Here is a 26,756-nt window from a genome sequence, read left to right on the forward strand (position 1 = left end):
AAGTAATAAATATATTTGAATAATGAATACAAATAAAAGTAAATTTATTAATTAAATTGTACATTTCATTTCACTCTTTTGTATCCATACAAAATAGTGATAATTCAATAAAAATGATTCAGTTTTATTCATAAAAGTATGCAGAGGTAGATTTTATCATACAAAAGATAGAAAAATTTAAAAAAAATTCTTCCTCAAAGAATATAATATTTTTAATGCCTAAATGGTTTGGTTGCAAAAACCTATTACGGCTCAGTCTCAGGCCGAATATGATATTTCCTTTTCTTCTGGATCAATCATTTCATCAATGTTTTGTTATGACGTTGTCACGTTAGACTATCGTCCGTAAACCGATTTTACAGACAACCAATTTTTTTTATGTACCATTTGTGCTACTGCCTGTTTCATGTAATTAGTCTGAACTGTTTTTTGTTTTTGTTTTCTAGGTACCATGTGTGTATGGCTGGCATTCAAGCAGTTCATGTATTAAAACTAATCACAAAGGTAAATGTGATATTCTCAACAAAACACAAGTTAATGTGTGGATGAACTCTAAGGCCATTATTCGGCTACTGTGTGTCTGTACATTTTCCATGTTTTGGATTAGTATATTGGTTTTAAAGCTTTTTTTATAAGTAACAGTAAATTAAAAATATGTCAATAATAAAAAGAAAGAATTGTTGTTTTCCATGAGGTACATACAGACCAATTTATTTTTGTTCTGGTTTTTACCAAAGGATGTTTTGGTAGAACTTCCAATTTATGTTTAGTGACTTTTATGAATTGTAAGAAGGTGTGTGTGTGTTGTTGATTTTTAGCAATTGTTTTTTATTGTTGTAAATATAACTTGTTGCTATTCTCAAACAAGTTACTTGATTATTCACCACAGCTGGTGAAAGACAACCATTATGCCATTAGAATTGATTAACATTAAAAAAAAATTGCTTTACGTTGTGTAAACACAGTATTTGCTTCTTAACTGCCTTATGTGTAGCCAACTAAGAGTTAGCAAAATTATTCATGCCAAAAAACCTCATATATAAATGTTGCAATTAAATCGTTTTAGCTTTCAGCAAGCAAAAATATAACAGCATTTTGTTTTTTAATAATACATAGGTAGTTTAATAATGTATAATAGTAATGCACAGTGTCTGGAACTTTGAAACTGTTAATTAATTAACTCTTAGTACTTTATTAATCTAATTCTAGACATTGCCCTAAGGATGCTTCTTAATATCAATGATCAGTCCTAAAGGTGAGGGGGCAAATGATAATACTGACAAAACTCTTCTATTCGCTATCATCAGCCAGTATTTTAACTCTGCACATAGTAATTTTTTCTCATGTTAATACCAAACCTTTAAGTTTTATCCTGGGATATGTATGTTTGTTTGTTTGCTTTATGTTCAGTTTGCAAGCTTCTACCTCGTGCATAGGGTGAATTGGTTACAAAATTTGCTTTGACAGTCGCATAGTTTATTTAGCTTCAAGATAGAAAATGCCTTCGTGCCTTCTCATACACTCAAAGCATTGGAATTTTGTGTCTTTCATTATTTCTTTGTGCACTGTAAAATTAACATAGCACATAACAGGGCAATATATTTCCTTCTATAAAAACCAAACAAAATGTAATACCTACTGTGACTAAATTTTTTTTTACCGTATATAATTTTGTATTATAGTTCATAAGGTGTTACACTGGCAGACTTTGTTACTTTTGGTAGTTTTTGTGTTTGTATACTTAATCCATTCCAAGCTGGCAGTATAGACAAACATTATTTTCCACAGTGTCTCAGACCGAATGAGAGGCAAAAGTTACTGTCCAAACAGCTCAAAATATGATTAAATTTATCTTGCAATTTGTATGGTAGCTTTTAGGGCTGTGAAGAATTTGGAAATTTTTGAACTCAAACTAATCCAAAAATGTATATGTTTTTCAATTCATCCCGCAGAGTCAAGTTTAAGTCTTTAAACCATTTTAAAATAATTTTGTCATTATTAAATAAACTTAAAATATCACAGATGCAAATTGACACCTATGCAAGAGTTTGCAAATTAAAAAAATGTATCTCCATTGCATTTGGAAATCACAAAGTGAATTATTTTTTAAAAAGCTGAAAATTAATCTGGAAAATGGAGATGTGAAAGTATCAAAACCTACTCAGGTTAAGCAGTTGAGCACAAAAGTTGATAAAATCAATCTTCAGTTAGTTTCAGAGAAATATAAAAAAAATTAACATTCCAACAAAAGTACCTATTTTACTGACACACATTGTTGCCTATAAAATCAGCTTAAATTTAAGACACCCTATCATACTTTGTAGAGGTGGTGGTTGAGAATGGTATTTTAGCTGTCGTGCATTTGCAGACACAGATTTCTACTTTTTTTTGTTAAACATGTTTGCATGTGTGTTTGTTTGGTCTTTGGCCCTTTTTGGTAGTTTTTGTGTTTTCCTACTAACCAAAAGTATGTATTAATACAAATGGAAAGAATGAGAGCATGAGATAACATGAAAGAATGCATGTGATGCAAAATGATACAAAATATCTTTCTCCCTCTCTTTTCCTCCAGATAATGTTTTTTAACTGAGATACCGGTTTTCTAAAAGGTGTTTTGGTAGTATCATGTTTGCTTTACTCCAATATCAAATATAAATTTTTGTAACACACTTAAGCAGCATTAGAATTTGTGATAGAATAAAATTTTTAACGTGCAAATACTGTTTTACTGATTTAGTGTCAATAGGTAAAGATATTATTTTTTATAGCAAAGTTAATGCCTAGTCTTAAGAGACGAGACTTCCAAGATTATAGTAGAATAATTTTTTGGATTTTTCCTTTCTTCTAAAAATGTTATAGTTAAGAGGCTATGAATATTTTATCAGACATTCACTCTCAAATCATGCTGTCAGCATAATAATAAAGTCACTGAAGAAAAATTGCCACTACAAAAATGTTTTCGCCGTAAAAATGCAAACTTGAATAACAAATCTTTTTATACTTACATAAAAATGTGACAAAACTTGTAAAAAACAAAGTAACTGGTTTTATCTCTGCCAGAGCATAATAATACATCAATAAGTACAGGAGCATAAGTAATATTAAGTGCTTCACAACTTTTAAAAAAAGTATGTTTTAAAGTCATACAGTTATGCTGAGAGGCTCAAGAAGAGAGGATTGAAGATTTAGTGGGCTCCAAAATACTTGGGTGTCAGTTCTGTGCTGTTTTTCTGGTCTCGGTTGAGGATTGAGATAAAAGCAATGTCAAACTAATCATTGAAGTTCTTTTACTAATTGAAAGAATATTGTTTATGTAAACAAAGTTTCAAAGTATTATGGTAATTTATTCAAAACATTAAAATAATTATTTTCGAAAGCTCACCTTAATACCAAATTGGCATATTGTGATTATTTTGTTAATCTGTTGAAATTTTGAACATTCTCTGTTGTTATCTTGAAACAAATGGTTTAAATAAGAATTTTCATAACTTAGGATCGTAAATTTTTTTTCTCTGTTTTCGAGCACTTGATGGTTGGAATTGGAAGGTTGTGTTTAGAGCCAAAAATGATAGTATGCAGGTTTTCTTACCTTTAAGCAGCTACTTCAACTTTCTGTTAGCTTCTTCAAAGCTCTACATATACCTATTGTGCAAACCATAATTGAAAATACTTCTTGACATAAGCTGTTGCTTTGAGACCAAATTAATAACATAGCATAATCAGTTCCATAAGGTGGCAAATGTGATGTGTCAATGCATGAGCCAGGGAAGTGATGCAATCTGCTTCCTTGGAATGGGTTGAGAAAGTACACCATTGTTTTATTGGAGTCTTCAGAACCTGTTGAAAGGAGCAACACAGACATACAAATAAATGTTTTAGTAGGCTTTATCATTTAGATATCGTGCTTTATGTAATTGTAGCATGACATCAGAGTGTGAGTCTAGTTGAAGCTGGTGAGATGTTTTGTACTCTTGTACTGTAAATTTAATTATGTATTTGTATCATTATTGACAGGTTGCAACAATTATTTTAATAGGAAGAATTCAGTATTATCTGGTGACTTAGTTAACTCGCAGTATATGACGTAACTTAATAACGTTTCATATATGATAATGTGCATATAAATATTATTATAACCATTCTACCACATGTCATTATTTAGTTATTGTGTGTACACCAATCCCTCACTTAGCATGACTAATGCATTCCTAAATATGTTCGTGTTATCCAAAATTGCGTATTCTGAATCACTGATCTCCATAAATAGCAAGGCTAATTTACTTAATGTGTTCTAAAATGTGTAGGGAAATATTCTTCACGTAATACAAATGCATATAAAGACTCAATGATGTCACACCATTTATCTTTATAAGCCTACCATCAAATACTTTGTATGACAAATTTGACACAGTGTAACTGTAGATAGCTATCATCAATTGGCTGGGTGACTTGCCCGCCTGGGCGTGATCTTCAACTCACGTCGCGTATCTTTACGCAAACTTTCCAAACCATCCTTTACTGGCAATGAAAATTATATTACTGTCCGGATATTTACATATTGATTTTTCAAAAATTAAAGTGCTTATTTGTGTATCATCGCTTGGTTCACATCATTCCTGTCAGGTCCGTGATTTTTTTTCATTGCACCATACATTTAACAACCTTTTCCATGTGAATCATCTGATTATTTCTGTTCCAGTATCTAAGGTCAAATATATTCCCACTAGTACAACCAACAGTATCAGACATATAAACGTTTGATAGAGTCCTTATTTTGTACGATTGTGCGCACAGTTGACTTGCATGACTTGCTTAAAACTAAAGTTTGACCAACTTATGTGTGGCCTTCATGACTTTCTGCATGCCGTAATACTTATAGTTTTGTCTCAAACACTTGAACACGATGCATTATGGTTCACTGGGTAGTCATGATTCCACTATAATTCCCACTGCAGATGCTTGTGCATGTAGTTACCAGCAGATGAATGGGCAGATATTGCTTTTGTGTTGTGTGAGTTCCCTGCCACTGGCTAGACTGAAGTTCATCGTGGCTCGGTCTGTAGTTGGGCAACAACGGTACGGCACAGAGGCATACTTGTGGACGTAAAAACATTTGGTCCTTTACACTCCATTGCCGAAACTTAACTTGCCATAGCTGATGTTTGTACAACAGCCGATAGCGTAGTCAAAACTGCGCGCACATCTCTTCCCCCCTTGTGTGACTAACTGTGTCCCACAGCACATCTGTTGTTTACAGAAGTTGAAACAGACTTCATGGCGTCATACCCGACTTTTTTTTTGTCTGCGGAGATTTCGCGCTAACTGAAATTTACAGACGTGCTATTCAAGACTGGGGCAGTAAAATTAACATCACGCTAAATGAATTTGCACAATCTAAAGATGTGCTAACTGAGGGATTGGTGTAATGAATAATTATAAAATGTCTTATTTTAACAATGTCATAGTTGCTATTATCATAATTATCTGAACATTTTTTGAACTTTGTTACTGTTGAATGTGATCAGAATATTGACTTCCCATGATTTATGAAAATGTTTAGAAAACTGAGGTTTTTTAAGATATAAATCCTGTGGTAATTTTCATTTGCCGCAGTTGGGCTAGTAATTACACAATTTTTCTAGCATTGACCTGAACCAGGGTCATGTTTGCTAGACAGCATTCCCTTTCTGACATGTGAACAAAAAGTGCAACATTTATGCAGTTATTTTAATTTTATGATTTATTTTACTAAATGTAATACTATTGACTTTTTGATCAGGCATCTACATTAGAATCTCATTACATATTAGATACATACTTCACTTTAAAAAAATTTAAATTCTCATTTTAAGTTGAATTGCTTTTTCAAATTTTTATTTTATTTAAAAACCTTGTTTATTAAGGGCCAATATTGAAGGTTTTTCAAGTAGGTACATAATAATAAAATTTTATGGCATATATATATATATATTTTTTTTTCAATAAATGCTATAGCAGGATTTACTTCAATTGTTTATTAAATAAAGTATTTTATTGGATACATTCTATTTTTATTTGAAACTATAGCAAGTTTTATAAATCCATTAACATGATTTCATTAAATGTTTATTTCTTCGCCATACTAAAACGAGATTTTGTATGTACTTCTCAAAATAGTGCATCGAAAATGTATGTGTGATGACAATAGTAAAGACGTTAAAAGAAACAGGACATGAAAAAAAAAAACATAGAACACAGCAAAAACGACATCAATCACTGAAATTATCAACCAAATGGTGGCCTTTATTAGGAGTAAAGATTATAAATAAGAGAGAAAATATTGCCTGAAAATCTGTTTACATAAAAATGTTGATTGAACTTTGGAATATAAAATCCAGAACTATCCTTCAAATACAACTTTTAACTGGAATAAATTTCTTCAAAACTTTAAAATTATAAATTATCTTCAAAGTGCACTGTGGAATCTGAGCCACTGAGTCTCAAAGCCTGCAAAACAAAAACAAAAAATCCATACTCCCTTAGTAAATGTAGTATCAAATCCATTCAATGTTTTTTTAAACCTTCTGAATACCGTCTGAAACAGTTTTTGATATGACTAACCCTTACTGTAAAGTGTGACCAAAATTAGGTCGCAGGACAATAAATAATCATGATTAAGTAAGTAAACACTATATTTAGTCTTTTCAAAATTGTTGTAAATTTCCTAAATGTCACGAAAAAATTTTGTTCTTTTTTTGTTAACTGCAAAACTTATTGCAAGGGGTGAATAGATTTTTTTATCAGTACAGTACAGTGCTTACGTACCTGCACCAGACCATGTCATTCTTATCAAAAATATAATGGGAACTATACAAAAATGCTGGATGCATTGAATATAAAACATTAAAATCATTTTGGTTGCATTTAATATGTGAAAATGGTTTATTGATCCTTTTGGAATATTTGAATACATAAATGATGCTTTGTTCCTGTAGTCTCTAGACTGTATCAGAAGTTTCTGGAATGTTTTATTTCTTTTAAATTCGGTCAACATATGTCATCTACCTTTAAATTGGTTGTAGATTGTGTACATTTTGCATAAATCTATACTAATATTATAAAGCTGAAGAGTTTGTTTGTTTGTTTGTTTGAACGCGCTAATCTCAGGAACCACTGGTCCGATTTGAAAAATTCTTTCAGTGTTGGATAGGACATTTATCGAGGAAGGCTATAGGCTATATTATATTATCAATAACATTAGGGATCCTTACTAAAAGTCCAATTTAGAATCAAATGCGTTGGAGGGGGTTAGATACAACATGCAGTACACGTACGAAGTGTGTTGACAATGCCGCAGGCGCTAGAAGTTTATTAAGCGAAATACCACTCACTGACTCACTCATCACGAGATCTCTAAAACTATACACCCGATTGACTTGAAATTTAGCATTTACTCATTCTGTGATGTAGACGCTCACTAAGAACGGATTCTGCGGAAATCCGATCCCAAGGGGAGTTTCGGGGGCGTAATATATCAAAATTTCCAGTTTTTGGTAGGAAATCACCATGGCAACGTCTGTTGCTTTGTTGATGCTTCATTCGTCTCTATGGCAACGACTATTTCATTGTTAGTGCAGTCCTCATCACCGTTGAAATTTTGCGGGTACTTTAAATATCAAAAATTGCCCTTTTTTTCAAGTATATATATTTTACTGACTTGAAACTTCACAGTAATGTTCCTTATATTAAGCAGGATGACATTTTCCGAAAATTAGATCCCATGGGTGGTTAAAACCAGGCAACAGTGGGTACTTTGTCTGCATGAAAACAGGATTTTGCATTGTTCATGCCTTCTGCGTCTCCATGGCAACGGGCATCGCGCGGCAGTGGCGTACCCACAAGGAGGGGCATGTTTAATGAGCGGCGCAAGAGTGATCTGCCTGTAGACTGCCGTAGCGAAGTACGGGTCCATCAGTTGTACGTTGCGTACACAAGTTGGGAAACCATCGGTGCTATTTATTTTCTCTCCGGTACATTATACAGCATTGTAATAAATTTTCACTGAAATTTTTTTATTTACCATTACTGTAAATGGGAGATGTGGCTTAATTTTTTTCCATTAGTATAGCCGTGCGAAGTCGGGTCGGGCAGCTAGTATATTTAATACTAGCGACCTGCCCCGGCTTTGCACGAATGATATTTACTAATGTGGCATCATTTAGATTTAATAAGTAAGTACTTTTGAGTATCAAGTTCTCGTTAAGTGTCCAGTATTTCAAAAATTGTGTACATACTAATATATATGGCCCATAGCTGAATAATTTCTTTGTTAACAAAGTTGATAACTTTTTTTCTCATGACACAACACAAACAGATTTTGTTTTTAAGTCTCACGTGATGTAGTTGAGAAATATCAACCTGGACACTACATATAAACTGACAAATATAATTAGTTACCTGTTAAATAATATAGCTTTGAAAAGCATGGTTTGATGGACCGCATATGATTTGGTGTAAAGTTTAGTTTTGATCTAAATTAAATTTCCACGCTAAATAACATATTTATTATTTAATTGGATAAGGATTAATGCTGTCTGTCAAAATAGCCTCACAAATACAGTAGAACCACATTTTTACGTACCCGCGATATACGAATTCCCGCGATTAACGTATTTTTTTACATGCACTGTCAATTTCCCTATACTAATAATGCATTCTTTTCCCGCCTTGTGCAAAAGCATTTCCCACTGTTTACGTAGAATTAGTGCTGAATTTCGTGGCAAACCATCGGAAAATTTAGAGAAAACAATAAATTCTCAAAATGAATAGCGTGAAGTTTAATTATTAAGTGTTACTGCATGAGTGTATGGTCACCACAGCTAGGTTCGCCATTGTAAACAACTTACTTTTTTTTTTGTGCCACGTGCTATTGTACACCATACGGCCATGAACCAAACGTATGGTGACATAAACATGAAAATTAATAAGTACTTTTCTTAGCATTCCCCTTTAATCTTAAATGTATTATGCATGAAAATAAAGGTGAAAACTCACATTTTAAATACACAAAAGAGCGGATTACTGTTCCATTATTAAAATACGTTTTAAGCAACGTACGAGTTTCCTATAAATATGGCATCTTCGTGCAAATTCAGCGATGTTCATTTTAACACATTAGAAATATTCTGAAAAGTCAAATGGCTGCAATGAATATCCAAACAATGCAATGGCAATTTAACTTCTATTCCTCAACGTAAACAATTATATTGATGGTGGTAGCTATCGTTTTATAGTATTATTTCTCAAAAAAATTTGAAATTAATTAAACTTTAATACATAATTAAATACAAAGTTCAAAAATCAATTGTGTTACAAAATTTTAGCACCAAGTGGCTATATCAAGATGCTTCAACATTCTCATCTCTTACACCAGAACAGCAAATTTCATGTTTAACTTTCAGCAATAATGAAGAACGGTGATATTGGATATATTTATAATTTTAATTATGTGAGATAGTGAAGTTCTAGTTAATACATAAAAACGTAACCGTCTCTGACATATTATTTAGTGTGGTATATATTTTCTTATTGTTTCCCATATAGTGAGATGATAAAAAAAATTTGAACATTTCCCTGATTTTGCGTTTTCCCGGTTTTTACATATTTTTTTCCTGGTCCCTTGAAATATGTAAAAATGAGGCTCTACTGTAACTCATTATTTTTAGCCAATTTTGAAAGATAAAATGGTTTCTGTGGGTCATCCTTAGATGATAGGTGTGTGCTATCGCTGACTTTTCTGTAGGTGTTTTTAAGACCTACAATTGTGTGGTACATTAATTTAATGTATCAGTCATGTATAAATCAGCACAAGCCATGTAAGCATCCAAAAATCTTCATTTTACGACTTGATTACAAACATCAAGATTTCTCTGCTGTCTTTAAAATTAATATGAATGTATTCTGTAAATGATGGTGCAAATTGAATCAAAATCCATTATATAGTTAGAAGAAGTAAGCGAACAGACAAGATGCAGACAGCAAATTTGTTTTATACTATTTAGAGATTTTGTGTTGGGATAAAAGGGTTTGGAAGGATAGCCCAGTTAACTAAATTAATGTCCATTTATTCTATTCTCTAATATTAACAAACTATCTCTTGAATATAACAGTCTACTGTTTGTCCACACAGCCTAGTTGATCTTCTACGTACTGTCTTCACTGGAGCTTGGCTCGACATTGACTCACTCCATCTTTAGTCTCTTTTCACTGCATTATTGTCCCGGAAAACACTTCTTGCACACCGCACCACAAAACTGCCCCGGATCTGTCACTCGTCACCACATCTTGCTCGCTGGTGATACCGCTACCTTTCTGATTGCTGCTAACAGATGTCCTTTATTCTCACTCCTGAAAGCATCCAGGTTCGTATTCTTTTGCTCCAGGTGTTACCACCCTTCTCATGGAAATTAATTAGCCATCTTGTAATCCCACACACCAGTGGGGAGAATGACTTACTGTTATTTTTCGCAGCATCAACGATCTGTATTAAATTGTCACATACAGTTTAATATGCAGTATGTAGCCTGGAGTAGACTCGTAGCAGAAACCAAAGGTGGGAGACTTACAGTATACCATGCAGAATTCTCTAGAGAGACATGTCAGTGCGATCGAGCCAGGTGCCTTTAGAAACTTCCTCTCGCTAAAATATATCAAAACTGCTAATTTAACATTCTTACCTTTGATGGTTCATGAAATTAAGTTCTTTAGTCTCTCTAAATTTAAATAATGTTGAAATAATATGTGATTATCATAATCTTGATAGGTTACTCAATTTTTAATGCAATTTTTGAGTGCTTGCTCCAGAAAATGAAATGAAGTAGGTAATCTAAAGAGAGGATGGGCCTACAGCTAGTTTATAGTATTAAACACATTGTAATGTCCTAGTAGCAAGATTTTTTTCTGCTAGCAAAGAACTATCTAAAAAAAATAAACATTACATATTTAGATGTTTTGGATATTTACAACAATTAATATATTTTGTAAATTAATGATGAATTCTATAATTGCCTCCCCCCCCTCCCTTCACCTGGAACATTTTGAGTTATCAGGGTGTTTATGCAGGCCACAAAAATAACGAAAAAGTAATGAAACTTAAGGAATGGTCATCAAAGTCACAAAAATGTAACACAACTGAAAGACTGGTCACAAAAGTCACGAAACTTTAATTTTCAGCTGCTTTTTGCTTGTGTTTTGTTACTTGACATTTCTTTCAGTTTATTGTCGCACATTAAATATAAATAGTTGGTGATTATCCCCTTGAATCATGCAGTGCTGCTAGGTATTACAGAGTTTCCATATTTATTGTAGAACACAGAATCTTACTGACATGTCAGAAATATTGTTTTTATCTGCATTTTGTATGATAAATCTGCCTTATGTGGCTGGTTGGCTGTTGACTGCATATAGTATTGCACGATAATTCTGGTGTTCTCTGTGCTCATTGCACCATATTTTCGGTGATATGTGTAGGAAATGATTTAGCGACAAAGAAAGTCTTGCAAGAGTGGCAACAGCCAACAGTGGAACAAGCTATAGTTGTGTTGCCTTTCGCATTGCTGTTCAGTTATGTGAGATGTAAACAAGAAGCATGCGGCTGTTTGTTATGCCTCAGATGATAAAAATAAAGGTTGTGTAAAAGTTTTGTGATAGCTACACAAAAGCGTGGCTGTCTCTCATTCCATCTATAGTTATTGTAAATATAATTTTTGTGAGTTTTGACTTCCAACTGCCCATGCATCAAAACTGCAGGAAAGTGGCTGTTTCTGACTATGCGAGGCATTCATATCTTTAGGTATGTTTCAACTGTTATGACTGTTATGACTTCAAAACAGTCAAAAATTATGTATTTTTACATACGAACATCTGGTTAAATTCAATGTATTACTTATCGAACTCGAGAATAATTGCATCTATTTTGTGTTTCATCTTTGTCCTAAGCAACTTTTGGTTTAGCTAATAGGTGGGCTATAAAAGCAAAATTACCCTCAAGGAGACTCACGAATCCAAGTATTATCAAATGATGAGGTAAAATTTTTGTAAAGTACTTAACATAGATATACATCCTGAAATTATTTTGTAGTCTAGTATTTAATAATATGAACTTCATCTCATTTGCTCTGAAAAGGTTTTAATTTTCTAATGTAGAAATCGGCACATGCCTGTCAATGATAGATTTATTTCGTGTAATGTTTAATTTTGATTATAAAATTAAAAAATGACCCTCTGGTGTACAAAAAAGTTAAGATAATTCTATTAAAAGGTTCTGAAAAAGTCCTGAAATTGGTTCACCAGTATCTGTAGATACCATGGTTATGGAGTTTTCAATTTGTGCATCAAAATTATTTTAATGTCACTGCCATAGCACTATATGATTATCTTTTTGGAAACTCTTCAATTATTACTTATAGAAAACTGCAGATAAAAATAATTTATTCCACATAAATAAAGCATAATAAAATCATTTTTTGCAAATATTTATTGCTTACAAATAAAATACTGCTTATGCTTTTTTTTTTTACTCCTTTAAAATCTTAAATTTGAATCGTTTAAAGTCTTCAATTTCCACACAGGGATGTTGTTAGAAAGTAAGGTGGTTCTCCTTGATAAGTTGTGTGTTTGTGAATCACTGTTTATTAGCATGTTTGTCAAATTTTCAATTAGGGTTATCACAGTTAGTAATTTAGTTGTATGTGAGTGGGTTTTAATGGCCAGTATCACATGTACATTTTCCTTTCTCATGTTAAACAGAAACATTTGGAAAATTTAAATACAAGTTTTTATGTTAATTTATTATAATGTATATTGCATATAAATTAAAGGTTAGCATTATAGTACATGTTTTTGCACTGCTCACAATACAACCTAATGGCTACTATTTTTAAAAAATTTCAGTAATGCGCTTTACAGTGTTATTATTGTCATGATTATTTAGTATGTCTTTTTTTTTAAATTTTATAAATTATGTCTGTACAATTTATTATTCAAGTTTTCCATTAGCATTCATTTAGACATTTTATGGAAAATGTTTTTTTATTTCATGACTAGCAGATGTAAGGAACACTGGCTAGATGACATTTCTTCAAAATTCAGTAAAAATTATGTTTTCTGATTGACACTGGTAGGGATGATTTGATTTATACTCAAAACTAAAACAAGTACGTACCTGCGTATGCTGCATGATGTACTTTTTTTTACATGATCTTAATTAACATATATATTATATTTGTTGTAAAACAAATATAACTATAAACACCATGTTTTTTTATCCATGAAGAATATTTTTTTACATTTATTGAATTTCAATCAAATGATATGATACATGAATATTTTCTAATAGCATAGTACAGGTAAACTTATTAAGAATACATATTATTATAAATGTTATGATACATACAGTAGAACCCTGTTATAATGTTTTTCAAGGGAGCACAAGAAAAAAACATTATAAGCAGGAAAACATTATAAGCAGGAAATCTCAATTTAGCTCTTAACAATGTTCGAGCTTTGTACCAATGGATTCACCAAGCTATGTAAACAACTTTAATGTTAAAACCAAAGATAGTATACTTGATACATGAATTTTCTGAAACAAGCCAACAATTTTTCAACTTCATCTTGTTCCCTGGTTAAATTTTTTTTGTCTTTAAAGATACACTGCCACATTTTTTGTAAAATTGTCTCATGATTCATGATGACAACATTAAGAGTGAGAACGTCTACTCCTTCGCCACCTGAAAATTTTTAATTTTGTAATTCCTACGTATGAATGAAAAAAAAATTATTTGTAAGCAATAGAAAACACTTTTAGTTATGCCCTCACTCAATGGTTGGCAACTTAAATATCGTAGGACTATGTACGTGCATCTGAATACCCACTGGAATGGCAAGGAAGAGAAAAGTTGACTAAGGGTGCCAACTGACACGTAACTATGAACATTGTGTACCTTCAGTATATTGCATAAAATTGTATTTTAACAAACTTCATGTATTGTATGGCAGTGATAGTATTCATAAACATACATAAAGGAAACTTTTTATCGTAAGTGTTGAAATAATTTTGTTTTAAAACCTTTTTTCCCCATTTATTTAATGTTAGAAAGCAAACATTATAACCAGAAAATTACACTATTTATGAACATTATATGCAGGAAATAAATACATTGTCCTTATGGGGGAAATATTGGGACTGTAAAAAGATGACTTTATAAGCAGGAAAACATTATATGCAGGAACATTATAACAGGGTTCTACTGTATTATTTTCTGAAATTATATTGCTCTTTAACTCATTTAAGTTTCTTCTATTTTGAGTAGTTGTTTGAATATTGAATAAAATAAAATAAACAAGAATTTATAGCTGTAAAATGTTCTTAGCTAAGGCGTAATGCAACTTCGTAAGCTTTTTATGATTTGATTGCAGTTATAATTTTGTTTCCAAATGGCCCCTACAAAATTTGTGGATGAGCCTTTTAAGAATACAAGAAACAAAAAAATTAAGTGGTGGTAAAAAAATTGGGCTTATGTACTTATGTACCCACTTTAGAAGTTATACTTACTTGGCGTAATGAAAAACTAACTTTAATTTTACATACAAATAATTAAAACAAATAAAGTAATAAAATTACCGCAGTGATGATATAAATACGGTTGCTTAAGTATAAATTCAAACAAATTAAAAAAATTTGAATAAATACTCAGTATTCAGTCTTAATATAAACAAGTATATAACATTATATTATTATTTTAGTAAAATAACCAAGATAAATTAAAATTATTTATGAAATAATTTTAAAATAATTTAAAATGCAATTAAATTATACATATGGGAACATAACCTCACTTAAATAAATACACTTGAAAAAGTTTATAACACAATTTATATTACTAATATTGACAATGAATGTATTGTTTTTTATTATATGGACTAGTATTCAATATCAATTACTAAAGTATAAGATTTAAAAGCACTTATATAGTTTTTATGTGTATGTATCTTTTTTTTTTCATGCTGCAAAAATGTTGTTGTGTGGTGCACACGCATCATAAAAATTCACTCATCATTTTTTGATAATGTGCCTAAAGAAGTTTAACTTCAAAAAGTGCAGTGGTGTTTCCCACTACAAAAACTATATTTTTTCTTTGCAAGGACTTAAGTTTTGGTTTTACTTCTCTCCTATATGTCATATTGCCTACAGTGTCTTGTAAGTTTAATAAACATAAAAAAAATCGATTATTTTAATTCCTTAGCAAGTGTCTTTGTTCTCATTACAATATATTCTTGGGATTTGTACAGCCTTAGCCACAATTGTTTTGCATGTCCTTATTACTTTGTCAGTCTTGTTTGGAGTGTTGAAAGAAATTTTTGTGTTGTGTGCAGTACAAACAATTTTAAATGTGTGTAAGATATATATGACTTGGGAAATTAGGTATTGTTTTGGTGAATTTTCAATCATGATATAGTAGTAGTTTGTAGCATAAACATATTATCATTAGGCATAGTGTTATCATTAGTTGTAAATATTTAATGTTAATTCAATAGTAAGTGTATATTTAATAATTACATATAAGCATAAGGAAAAAATGCATGTGTTTAGTTTTAAATATTTTAGATGCTGAAACATATGTTAATATGTGGATGTTCCTGGTGTAAGCAAATAGCATTCATTACTACATACTTTAAACTTCAGTTCATAATAATAGTATGCTAATTTTCGTGTATGTGTGTTTAAGCACATCATGTAAATTCAGTGTTTTTTACAAGAATGAAACATAGTACATTTTATAAATGTGTGAAAATTCAATTTTTAAGCATTGGTAATGCATTGATAATAAAGAAATTTTGGTGTCTCTTTCAACAATGTTGGAGGAGCCACTGAAGGCCTAAGTTGTATTTAAAAATTCTGTTGAATTAATGAATTCAAGAGAAAATTTGGTGTTATGTTATTATAATTATCTATTTTATGACTGTTTTATAAAATGTACTAGTTACAAAATCATCTGTAAATGTGTGAATCGTGACTGGTGTAATGTATTTTTAAATTTTTAGGCTATCTTAGAAATGGTTTATATTTTGGAATTGCATGTTTGAAATTATGAAAGTGTTTCTAACTTAATTTGGTTGTACATAAATAAATTATTCTTGTGTTTATTTTGTATTGACATGTTACCTTACAACTCATTAATTTAAATTGTGGAAGTTTGCTGTATTGATTTATTTTTTCAAGAAAACTTAATAATTTTTTTTTTTCAAATGATAATTTTAACTTTTTTTCCTTCTTAGCACATGGCATGTGTAATTGGAAAAAATAGACTCTCGTACTATGTTTTTTTGTCTTAGTTGGCAAATTGTTATCATTTACAACCTCAGTTACATATTTGGGTACCAAGCAAGCCTTCATAACAAGATGTTTTATACAAGAAGTATGTTGTTCATCTGATGATTTTGTGGTGTTGATATGTGAAGCTTATTAATATTGCATGAGTTAGTGTACTGAAAAAAATTATTGCAAGCTTTTTTTCTAAGTAACCTTTTGACTTGCCACACTTTTAAATGAACTTACTTTAATTAAATTACATACCACTGTACTTGAAATCATGAAGTATTTTAAACCTTCAGAAATATTTCCACATAGCAGTGACTTATTACTGAGTCAAATAAATGTTTTAAGTTTTCACAATATGTTTTATGAGTTCTTAAGTATTTGCGCATGCTCTCTCTATCTGAAAGAAAAAATTTGCCGACTGTAATTTTGGCTGTTTATTAAAATAAACATAGAATAGAAATTGGTTTTTTGTTATGAAAAAAAATATTTCAAGAGTAATTAGTAAGATATAATGAAATATTTATGTCAGAAGTAATATCTTTTGGCCATTCCAATCTCCTGAAAGTTACGAATAATAACATTGTCAGATGTGCATTGTACCTGATCTCATAAGCAGATAAATTTTTTTAAGGTTTGTGAAATTTGTTTTCTATATCTAAGTTTATCATCAGTGAAACTGCTTTATATGCATTATTTGTTGGTATGTTCTTTGGTATGATAAATGTCATGCTTATGTGTATTTTTTTTATTTTTCATTTAACCTTTTTCCTGTTCCGAACAATCATACATCCATCATGCTAAAACCTGTCTGGATTTCTACAATTTAATCTGTATCCTAGTAGATACCATTTTAATTCCTCAAATCACAAAATTTTAGTTTTTAGTTTCCTGCAGGTGCATTCCCTGAGCATCATGCAGAAACTATATTACCAGTTTGAAAGAGTGATGTAAGTATTCTGGTTATTATCACTGTGTGTTTCTGTATATTGATGATGCAACTTGAAGAGAAGAGAGTACAAAAGTCTTGTACAGCAAACTCTTGTGTGCTCTTAGCCTTGTAGGAGGAGAGTAAGCTTTTTGCAGGTGTGTGATAATGAATTTTTAATTATAGGTATGAGTAATTTACGAGGTAATAATTCAAAGAAAGTTGTTGCATTTGAAATGAGAAAAGAAATAACTTCTCTAATAGCAAAGTAAAAATAAAGCCACTGTACATATTAGGAACTTGTAGTAACCCAAAAAATGTTTATGCCTTGTCAACTCCCGTTGAGCCCGTATTATTATAAACTTTTTACATTAAGTGGGAAGGATATCTTAGGAATTTAAACATTTAAATTTTTAATGGTGATCGGCATTCAAACTACAGTTCTTATTGGTTTTTAAAACAAAAAAGTACTGAAATACTGGTATGTTTTTCCCTGAAGCCTTGTTTATGTAATTACATTTGAGTTACCAGATGTTATTAGCAATAACAAATGAATAAATACTGAGAGCAGTGCAGTGGTGAGTCGTTAGACTTGTATTCAGAAAGTTGGTACAATGGTTACAGTAATTTTTATGAAGTCAAAACGTCAAATAACGGCAATTTTGGATTTGCTATACTAAGGATTATGTTATAATTACAATAGTTACTTAATTAGCATATAAAATGTTGGACAAATACATTTTTGTGAATTTATATCTCAAAACACTACTTCAGTTTGTGTGGCAGTCAGCTATGATCCAGACAAATTATTGTTCTCTCCATCATGAAATTTCCCTTCTTTGTGACTTTTCATTCAGGCTGCGGGATAAATTAAATGTATTATCAGCATTTATTGCTCATCAGTAGCATGAATGCTAACAGACTTAAAAATACAAAAAAAAAAAAAAATAATTTCTACAAAGGTAAATTATACATACTCATGGTTGCTACAGGACTAGAAAACCGGGAAATGTCAGGGAAAATTCTACGAATTCTGGAAATTTTAAAGTTGCTTATAATTCAAACAAAGCTTTGTTTTGATGCGCTCGTACCGCTTCCGAACGACTCCGTTAAAAGGCTGCTGCTTAAGGCACACTGCAACTGCAACTTTTTTTTTACTTGGTCTATGATTGTCCGTTGCAATAGGCTGTTACAACCACCCACCATAACTTCTGGCCAATCCAGGCATTTGTTTGTTCACTAGCGAACCCGGCCTTCATTTGTTCGTGTTTTGATCCTTTTAAATTTGCTTTTGAGACTTTGTGTTATGTTCCTTTCCATGCAGTGAACTACAGAACGGGCATGGCGTCGTTTATCTTTTGAAGGCTATTTTCACGTGGAATAAGATGAGTACAAAGCTTATTACGTGAATTTAAAGGCGTTGTTTCAGGTGAAGTTACTTTTTGATGTGTTCATAAGAAAATAAAGTGCATTTTGATATAGAAGCAATACCAATTCTCATTTTGAAAACTACCAAGCTGATACGAAAACACGTGGCTTTTGTGTGGGGTTATGTTTTTGCATTTTTTTCTAACTATTTTTTTTTAATTATTTTTTTTTTTTCAACGGTTATAATCCGTGAGTTCTGTTGCGTGACACTTACATTGTGTATAAAAAATATGCATAACTGAACATTTTTTTCCCCAGAATCGTTAGTTAACATTGTAAGAATGTAAGAGTATTGCATGTTGTAATGCTGCTATTGTAATTATCTAAGTAGGCCCGTTATATTGCTAGGTGTGAATTTGTAATAGTTTTGGTATTTTTGTAGTAATATTTTTTAAGAATTCACAAACAATTTTTTAACCTAACCTGAAAATATTAATAGGTATGTACTTTTTTTTTAGCTTAGAGATGTCGAAGAAAACTACTTTTAAGGAGAATTGGCTCAAGGAGTCACAGATTCAGCATATCAAACCCTCTGCTAAAAACATAAATTCTGCGTACTGCACTATGTGCTACAAAAGTATTCAACTCAGCAATATGGACCGAAGAGCTCTCACCAGCCATGTCGAACGAAAAAAACACATTCGCAATTCTGCCGTCAAAATAACACAATAAAAAAACTTTATTTTACCTCATGTTGAAATTTTTACATTACATTTAATCATATGCACGTTAATATTTATGGTATGTGCTTCATAAGAAAGTCAGGGAATTTTTCTCTTAAATTTCTGGAAAACAGGGAAAAGTCAGGGAATTCTAAGATTATATTTCTGTAGCAACCATGATACTTATATTTATTAGTAGCCAGCTCAGTTGAACATAGCCGTCTGCAGGGCTTGGCATGCTTTTGGCTTGCTTTTAACTTGTGTGCATGTGGGGAAGTATGAGCCAGGCTCTGGATTCCTTATGACCATCCACACCTTCTCTATTTAAAGTAAATCCCAACGTGTACCATTTTTCTGTTGTAATAAAATGTGTGATAAAAAGCCATCACAATATTTAATATTGACAGCTGCAAATTTATTGTAGTATGAAAAATGCAAAGACGTGTACAAGTACTCACTGCAAACACATTTTCCATGCAATGTCTTGTATCAGATGATTTGGTAATTTATTTCTCGTGGGTCAGGTCTTTTCGGGTGCAAAAAAAACAAACAACTGAAATGAAAACAAGTTCCCTTTTTCAATGTTAATTTGTCTTGTGTCCTCATTATTTGGAAGAGTATCTTCATCATTCGTCAACTTCCCATTAAAATATTGATTCTTCTCTAGCTGAAAAATCACAAAGTAGGTATTCATAGTAAAATATAAAATATTGATTAGGTATACATACTCTGTATGGGCAAAAAAAAAAAATTCAAACTTAGAGTTGTTCTACTGATCAAATACAATGAAATGAAAATGTTTATAGTTCTGTTATTTAATACAAAGTGTGAAGTAAAATTAAAATAATCATGCCTTACATTAGTTGTTTTGCAGGAAAAATAATATTGTGTGTTTTTAAAGTTGTGGCATAAAATATATGTCCAGTGGTAAATTTCTTTCAAAATATGATAGCTGTCCCCACCGTGAATAGGTAGGAGCTAAAATCTATTTCTGCATTTAAAAACTTTTGAGTAAATGATGATTTTTGGTTCCAGGAACTATATTAAAAAAAAATTATTTGGGAAGTCACACCATAGTGCAATAGGTATAGTCTTCGAAATTCACCTAAAATTAACTCATTTGATATTCAGGGGCATATGAAGTGGGCGAGATGGGGACTACCATCACACCCCCCCGGAAATCCTAATATATCTTTAAAAATATTGAACCTTCCCACTAACAAAAGGAAATAATGAAAACAAGCAGCAGGCAAAGAAGTTCCATTTCCCTCTTCCTGAAATTAAATTCTGCGTACCCTTCTGGTGATACATGCTAAAAGGAATGTCTGACTCTCGGGCCAGTATTCCAAGACATCAAAAAACGATTTAGGTGTTTAAAATGCTACATCTGTGCCCTAACCGTATTCCTAGTGCATGATAAGACACGGCCAGTCCCTTATTTTTAGGCAACCGATTTTGGTGTCTACCCGTTGCCGTTCTGTTGCCCAAATTACGCGTATGTACAGACCTCACTTTTTCTTTGATTTCGTCCAGATGGCTGAACCCCATCTGGCGCCATTAACTCGTATACAGTCATTTTTATGATAATTGGTAGACGTTCCAAGCATGTTGGTGTGCCAAACGAAACTTTATGATAGCGAAACATAAAAAAAAAAAAAATTCGCAACTTCAAAAGTAATAATTGAGAAAATATAAATTACGCCATTTAATTCGCGCGATAGTGCTAATACCTGTAGGATATTTGGCGTAGCAAAATGTATCAGTAGACGCCAAAGTCCTCAACAATGAAATAAGTTTCCAGCCTCGTGCAGGGCACAGTTTATCAAAACGGTTGTTTTTTTTCGTTACCTAACAGGGATTGGGTTTGGACACTTTCTGGAATACGGTTATATCCCAACAAGGTATTGCATGATTTGCTATATTACTGGAATGCCGCCCTAGGACAGTAGTTCTGCCCCTCTGTCCAAGGCAGGATGCGTGCGCGACTTCAGTTCGGAGGTGAGCAGAATGCCATGGGAATGGGCAGGCACGGAGCAAGCGCACCACACAAGAGTGCAGGTCGTGCACAGGTGCCGGTGGCGACGGGACATCCAGGCTCCTGGCAGGGTTGAACCCACGACCCCTCGACGCGTGAGCTGGCCAACGCGGACTGCCCAAGAGGACGCGTGATGCTGGAGTCACAAAAGCGCGACGGTGGCGACGCGAACATTTCCGACCTGTCACGTTCGACACAGTCTAAGACGTCAGCGCGCCAAAAATGGCAGAGGCGACGACAGAATTCCCGATTAGAAATATTTCCCATTTCCATCACGTCACTGGCGTGGCGTTACTGAAATGTTTGTCAGAATTTTGTTTTCGAAAAGATGGTTAAAGTTGTGCAAATGTTATTATATTATTATTATTATTATTATTGTATTTTTAAGGTTGTGTTTGCCAAATTTATTTTTAAAATCTCTGAAATATTTTTACGCACAGTTAGAATGTTAAGTTTGAAATTGTCTCCCAAACATTGATGACTGTCGTATGTTTGGTGCGTATGCGAGAAAACATTTTATTATGCTGTCGTTTGTGTTTAGTTGCCACAATGACACGATATTTTGCTGTCGCGTCGCCCTCTTCGCGCCGCGCCGTCGCGCCGTTGTGGAGCGCGGCTTTGAGAGAGTGCTGCCGTAGTATGCTCCTCTTAGTGATTAACAAGATAAAAAAAAGCTAGAGCAGACACCATGTTCCTACTGCCGATGAGCGTTCTACGAACGGGATTTGCTGCCCGGCAACTTCGGCGATTCCAGTGGGAAAGGGAATACGTCTGCTGCAGCAGCAGAACGCATTGATAGCTCTCCGTTCTCTTACCTCAGTTCGACATAGGAAACTCCCCTGAATGTGGTTCGTGTTCCTGAACTCATTTCACAGGGTCATTCACGACCGAGCTGTGATTGGTGTCTGTGGGCGGCCACGATGGGGGGAGGGGATGAGTCTGCTCTGTAAATACTTTGTTGTTTTACAGTTGTCTGTCATCTGCAAATATCTTTTCCCCATACAGAGACCCAGTTCCAGATCTGGCAACGAAAGCCTGCCATCGGGATGATAAAATCAAGTTGCGTAATCGACTAATTGAATTATTTAGGTTGTTTGCTCGTGTTGATGTAGTTTTGCTATTGTTTTTCAAGTTACATTCCTTTTTTTTTCTTTTTTTTTTCTGCACTGGTAGGTTCAGGGTCAAACCAAGAGTCTGCGGGAAAATATATTTGTCGGGCCCCCCTCTCTTTCCAATGTATAACTTTTCAAACGACGACATAAACTGTAAACGTGATCTGCACCTGTCGCATTACTTGTAGTTTTTGTCTTGTCAGCGTAAACCAAAGCGTTAAAAAAAAATAAAAAAAATGGAGAAAACAGTAGGGCTCCGGTGTCTTGCACGTCACTCCGTACGCGTCTGGTCGCCGAGGCTTGCGCGGCATAGAGGCGCGGTGTTTTGATCTTCATTCGGCCGGATTCGGAAACGTATTGTAATTGCTTTCCAAGTCGCGGGCAGTCGGCAGCAGTCAGAGGGCGCGCGAACCCGTAACTCCAAGCAAGGCACGGCTACTACCAGATGAGTTTTTTTTTTTTTTACCTCATCTCACCTCTTCTTCGTCTCCCGAGTCTCTCTTTCTCCCCCTTTCGTTGCCGCGCACGGGGGAAAACGAAACGCGGGATTGGTTCCCTCGTGTGTGTGGGGAGGTTTTACGGCCCGTGTTTTACGACCGCGCGCAAGTTTCGGCTCGGAAAATTCAATCTAGTTGCCTCTCTCGCCCCGGCCCAGGGCGGCGCGGTCGCCCTGGCCTGGGCCATTGACGGCGATTGCGCGCGAGGCTAATAAGTTTTTCCTCCCTCGACAGGAACGCCAACACACGTGACCCCAACCCGATCCGGCCTTGGAGAGCTAACGAACACCACGAAGCCTATAGTAGCGTCGCTACGAGGGAAACATTCATTTCCGCTCCGCCTCAGGGTTTGGGTTAACGATTTCTTTGGCCTAGCTGTTGACAGTTCCTTGCCGAATCAGATAAGTAGCATATATATACGGGCCTGCGTACACGTTGAGAACTACTGAATTAAGCAAACAGTTAAGATGGCATGCTGTGGCTTGAAGTCACTTACTAACTCACCATCGTCATATTGCAACGCCCAAAACATTGATCGCCTGATTATGAGTTTATGAGTTGAGTTATATTTTACGCCATTGAATATAGCCAATTCCATAAAATACAGCCGTTTAAAACTTTTTCCTCAATGCAAACACTACAATTAAGCCAATGTTTGGGATGCCTCGCAAACACGGCATGGATCATCAACTAAAAAAAAAAAAAAGCTTCACGTAATATCTCTTAGGTAGAGCTGGAATGTTACTTGTTAGTGGCTGCTGCGTTCCAATGTCTTAAGGTGGTATTCCAAGACGTTCGGGTAATTAAGCGAATAAGCACTGTCTTGAATACAACCGTAACCTAACTCGTGGGCCTTATTCCATAACTAGTCCAAAACCAAATTCCAGTAAGGAAACAAATCGGCAACCTTTTTAGTAAATGGTGCCCTGCGAGAGGCTAGAAACTGGTTTCAACGCTTTTTTGCAAACGTTCCACAACCATCTTACAGAAAAATACTACAGATAGTAGTACCAACGCACAAAAACAGACTTGCCTTTCTAATTTTTTAAGTACTTTCAAAGTTGTGATCATTTCTTGTTAAAGCCATCAAAGTGCACAAAATGTATTTCAGGATAGTTTCGCTATCGTAAAGTTTCATTTGGCTCACCAACACGCAAGTAATATCCACCGATCACAAAAATGACTATATACGAGTTAATTACGCCATACTCTGTTCCGCCGTCTGGACGAAGTCAACGAAAAAGTGAGCTTTGCGCATCCGCGGAATTTGGGCAACAAAGGCAACAGATAGGATACCAAAATCCGTTCCCTAAAAATAAGGGACTGGCCGTGTCCTATCATGCGCTAGGAATACGGTTAGGGCACAGATGTAGCATATTAAATACCTAATCCCTTATTTTTGTGTCTTGGAATACTGGCCTTAGAGAAATAACTAGCATAACGGTAAAACCTAGTGTAAACAACACACATTGTGTTACTGTGTGCATTGACCTGCATGTATACAATCGCGAAGTCCAGCAGCTTTTACAAAGTAAAACTATAGCATTAAAAAAAAAGTTAGCGAGTCTTTCAGTACGGTACTAGCCAGATATGTGTAAAGTTCTAACCTCAAGTAACGAGCAAATTCGTGTTTTCTCATTTTGCAAATAACAAATGTATATAGACGGGTGAGAAGAAATATTTAACTTATATTGATATTATTTTTGCTATTGTATTGTGTGATTGTTACTAACACTGGGTATAATATAAAGTACTTTTCCTACTTACAATATTCCACTTCACCATCTACCACTAATATACGATAACGTAAAAATAAATCAACTATCGAACACGCCACACCAGAAGCAGAATTGTAGCATGGCAATTGCTCCTCTTTACCCAACCGCCATCTCTTATCACATATATGTATGGGATACTATCTGCAATATGATCTTTTTGTATAGCTAACATCTCCAGCCATTTTCATTTGAAGTTCCAAGTGCTCCTCCCACTCCTAACCAAAACAAAGAATTAATGGCTGAAGGCAATGTTGATGAATTAAAGAGATTTGAGCAGAAAACTTAAAATTTCGATTTGATCACTTAAGTTTATGCACTCAAAACTGTCAGCAAAAGTTTACATTACCAAATTCTTTTTCATTTTGCCTAAAACAAGACGAAGACATATCTGGCACGACCAACACACTTATAACCGCTTGAATTTGAGAAAACCTTTAAGCCAGATGATAACGTATTGAATTTCCCCACATACTTCGCGGTGATATTCCCACACTCAGTGAAGGCCTCTCCTTGATTAATTTCGCAACCGGAGACATCCAGTTGTACATGAAAGTGAATGTTTTCCCCACTGCTTCAAGTTGAGGAAGAAGAAAATTTGGATTTACAATCCGACGTCCTTGTATAACAGAATCCAAACTTATTTTTGTGGTATCATTTTCAATAATTAGTGGCTAAAACTCGTCTATTATAATCATCAACGCCACCACTATTAGTAGAATTCGCAAGTGATAAAAGCAATTCTTGGAGAGTAATATCAGCACTGAAAACACATTTAAAAACTTGACTTGTCCATTAAAAATGTTCGTAATGAGTCACATACATTGTACATTTAAAATGTTCGTAGTGAGTCACATACATTGACTCAATCAAACATGAACGTTTTTAGTAATTTAATAAATATTTTCAAAAAAAGCTGAACAATTTTTTTTAATGGAAAATAAAGTTACTTGTGGTAGAATATTTCAGAAACTTTTTATTTTTAAGAAAGATCGAAAGCAAACTATTGCACTGTATCTCCAAACTCCAGGACCATCGAAAGAAACCAGGAGCCCTCCACATTAGGTACTTAATGAACAACTTTTCAAACCCGACAATTAAAAAAAAAAAAAAAACTCGAAATACTGGAAATGATACTGTGGCCATGATTGTAAATGTAATGTTTGCGTATCGCATTACTTGCAAGGTTTCGAATGAATTACAATATAAATATAAGGCAACAAATCTGGGGAAATAAACCGGGACCCCACTGGAGCCTGGGCCACGGGGATTTTGACTTCCACCCTCCCCCTGCGGAGTTAACGCGAGCCGCCGACACGTGTTTCGAGAGATTTCTGCCGTCGTGTCGGCGCTGAATGACGTGACTGGTCCCGGCCGCGCTCGTGAGTTCCAGAAATGGCGGCTGATAAATAAAAAGAGTACGTCGGCCTCAGCAGCGGAGTTCAGAGAGAGAGAGAGTTCAGGCGGGAGCCTTCCCGCGGCGGAGCTTCCGGGGCGATAGTGCCGCGGGTGCGGCAGAGTGGCGAAGTACTTGGACGAAGGTTCCAGGGCAGAGAGTTTATTTCCGGGCGATAGTGTCGCGGGTGCGGCGGAGTCCCGAGCGAAGTTCCGAGCGAGACGTCGAGTGGGTCCTCGGCGAAGGCAAGTGCGTCGGCGGCGGCGGAGTGTGGCGACTGAGTCCCGCGGCGGAGATCCACGAGGGGTGCTGTGGCGAGAGTTGCGCCAGAGGTGGATTGTAAGAAACGAGTGACTGAGGAAGCAACATTATTTTTAAGTGCAATTGATTATTTGCCATTTTAGAAGATTATTTGTAAGTAACATAAGTAGTGGCCATCAATAAAACCGTGTGTGATAAAATCTTTAATTGGGCTATCCTTTACGAACCTGGTAAATCGTAACAATACGTTTGGTAAAGTTTCAATTAAATCAATTAAATTATTAAAAATAATACTCAGTATTCAA

General features: G+C 34.1%; 1 protein-coding gene across 1 annotated transcript in view; it reads left to right on the forward strand.

Annotated features, from left to right (window-relative positions):
• LOC134531737 (nuclear pore complex protein DDB_G0274915) overlaps window positions 1-17,099 on the forward strand; it is a 74,573-nt gene extending 57,474 nt beyond the window's left edge. Inside the window, exon 12 of the mRNA XM_063367604.1 lies at window positions 447-17,099. The gene's annotated coding sequence lies outside the window, so the exon portion shown is untranslated. The remainder of the gene's footprint in view (window positions 1-446) is intronic.
• The last annotated feature ends 9,657 nt before the right edge of the window (window positions 17,100-26,756 follow it).

This window comes from Bacillus rossius, chromosome 5 (genome assembly GCF_032445375.1).
Source record: "Bacillus rossius redtenbacheri isolate Brsri chromosome 5, Brsri_v3, whole genome shotgun sequence".
NCBI classification, from domain to species: domain Eukaryota; kingdom Metazoa; phylum Arthropoda; class Insecta; order Phasmatodea; family Bacillidae; genus Bacillus; species Bacillus rossius.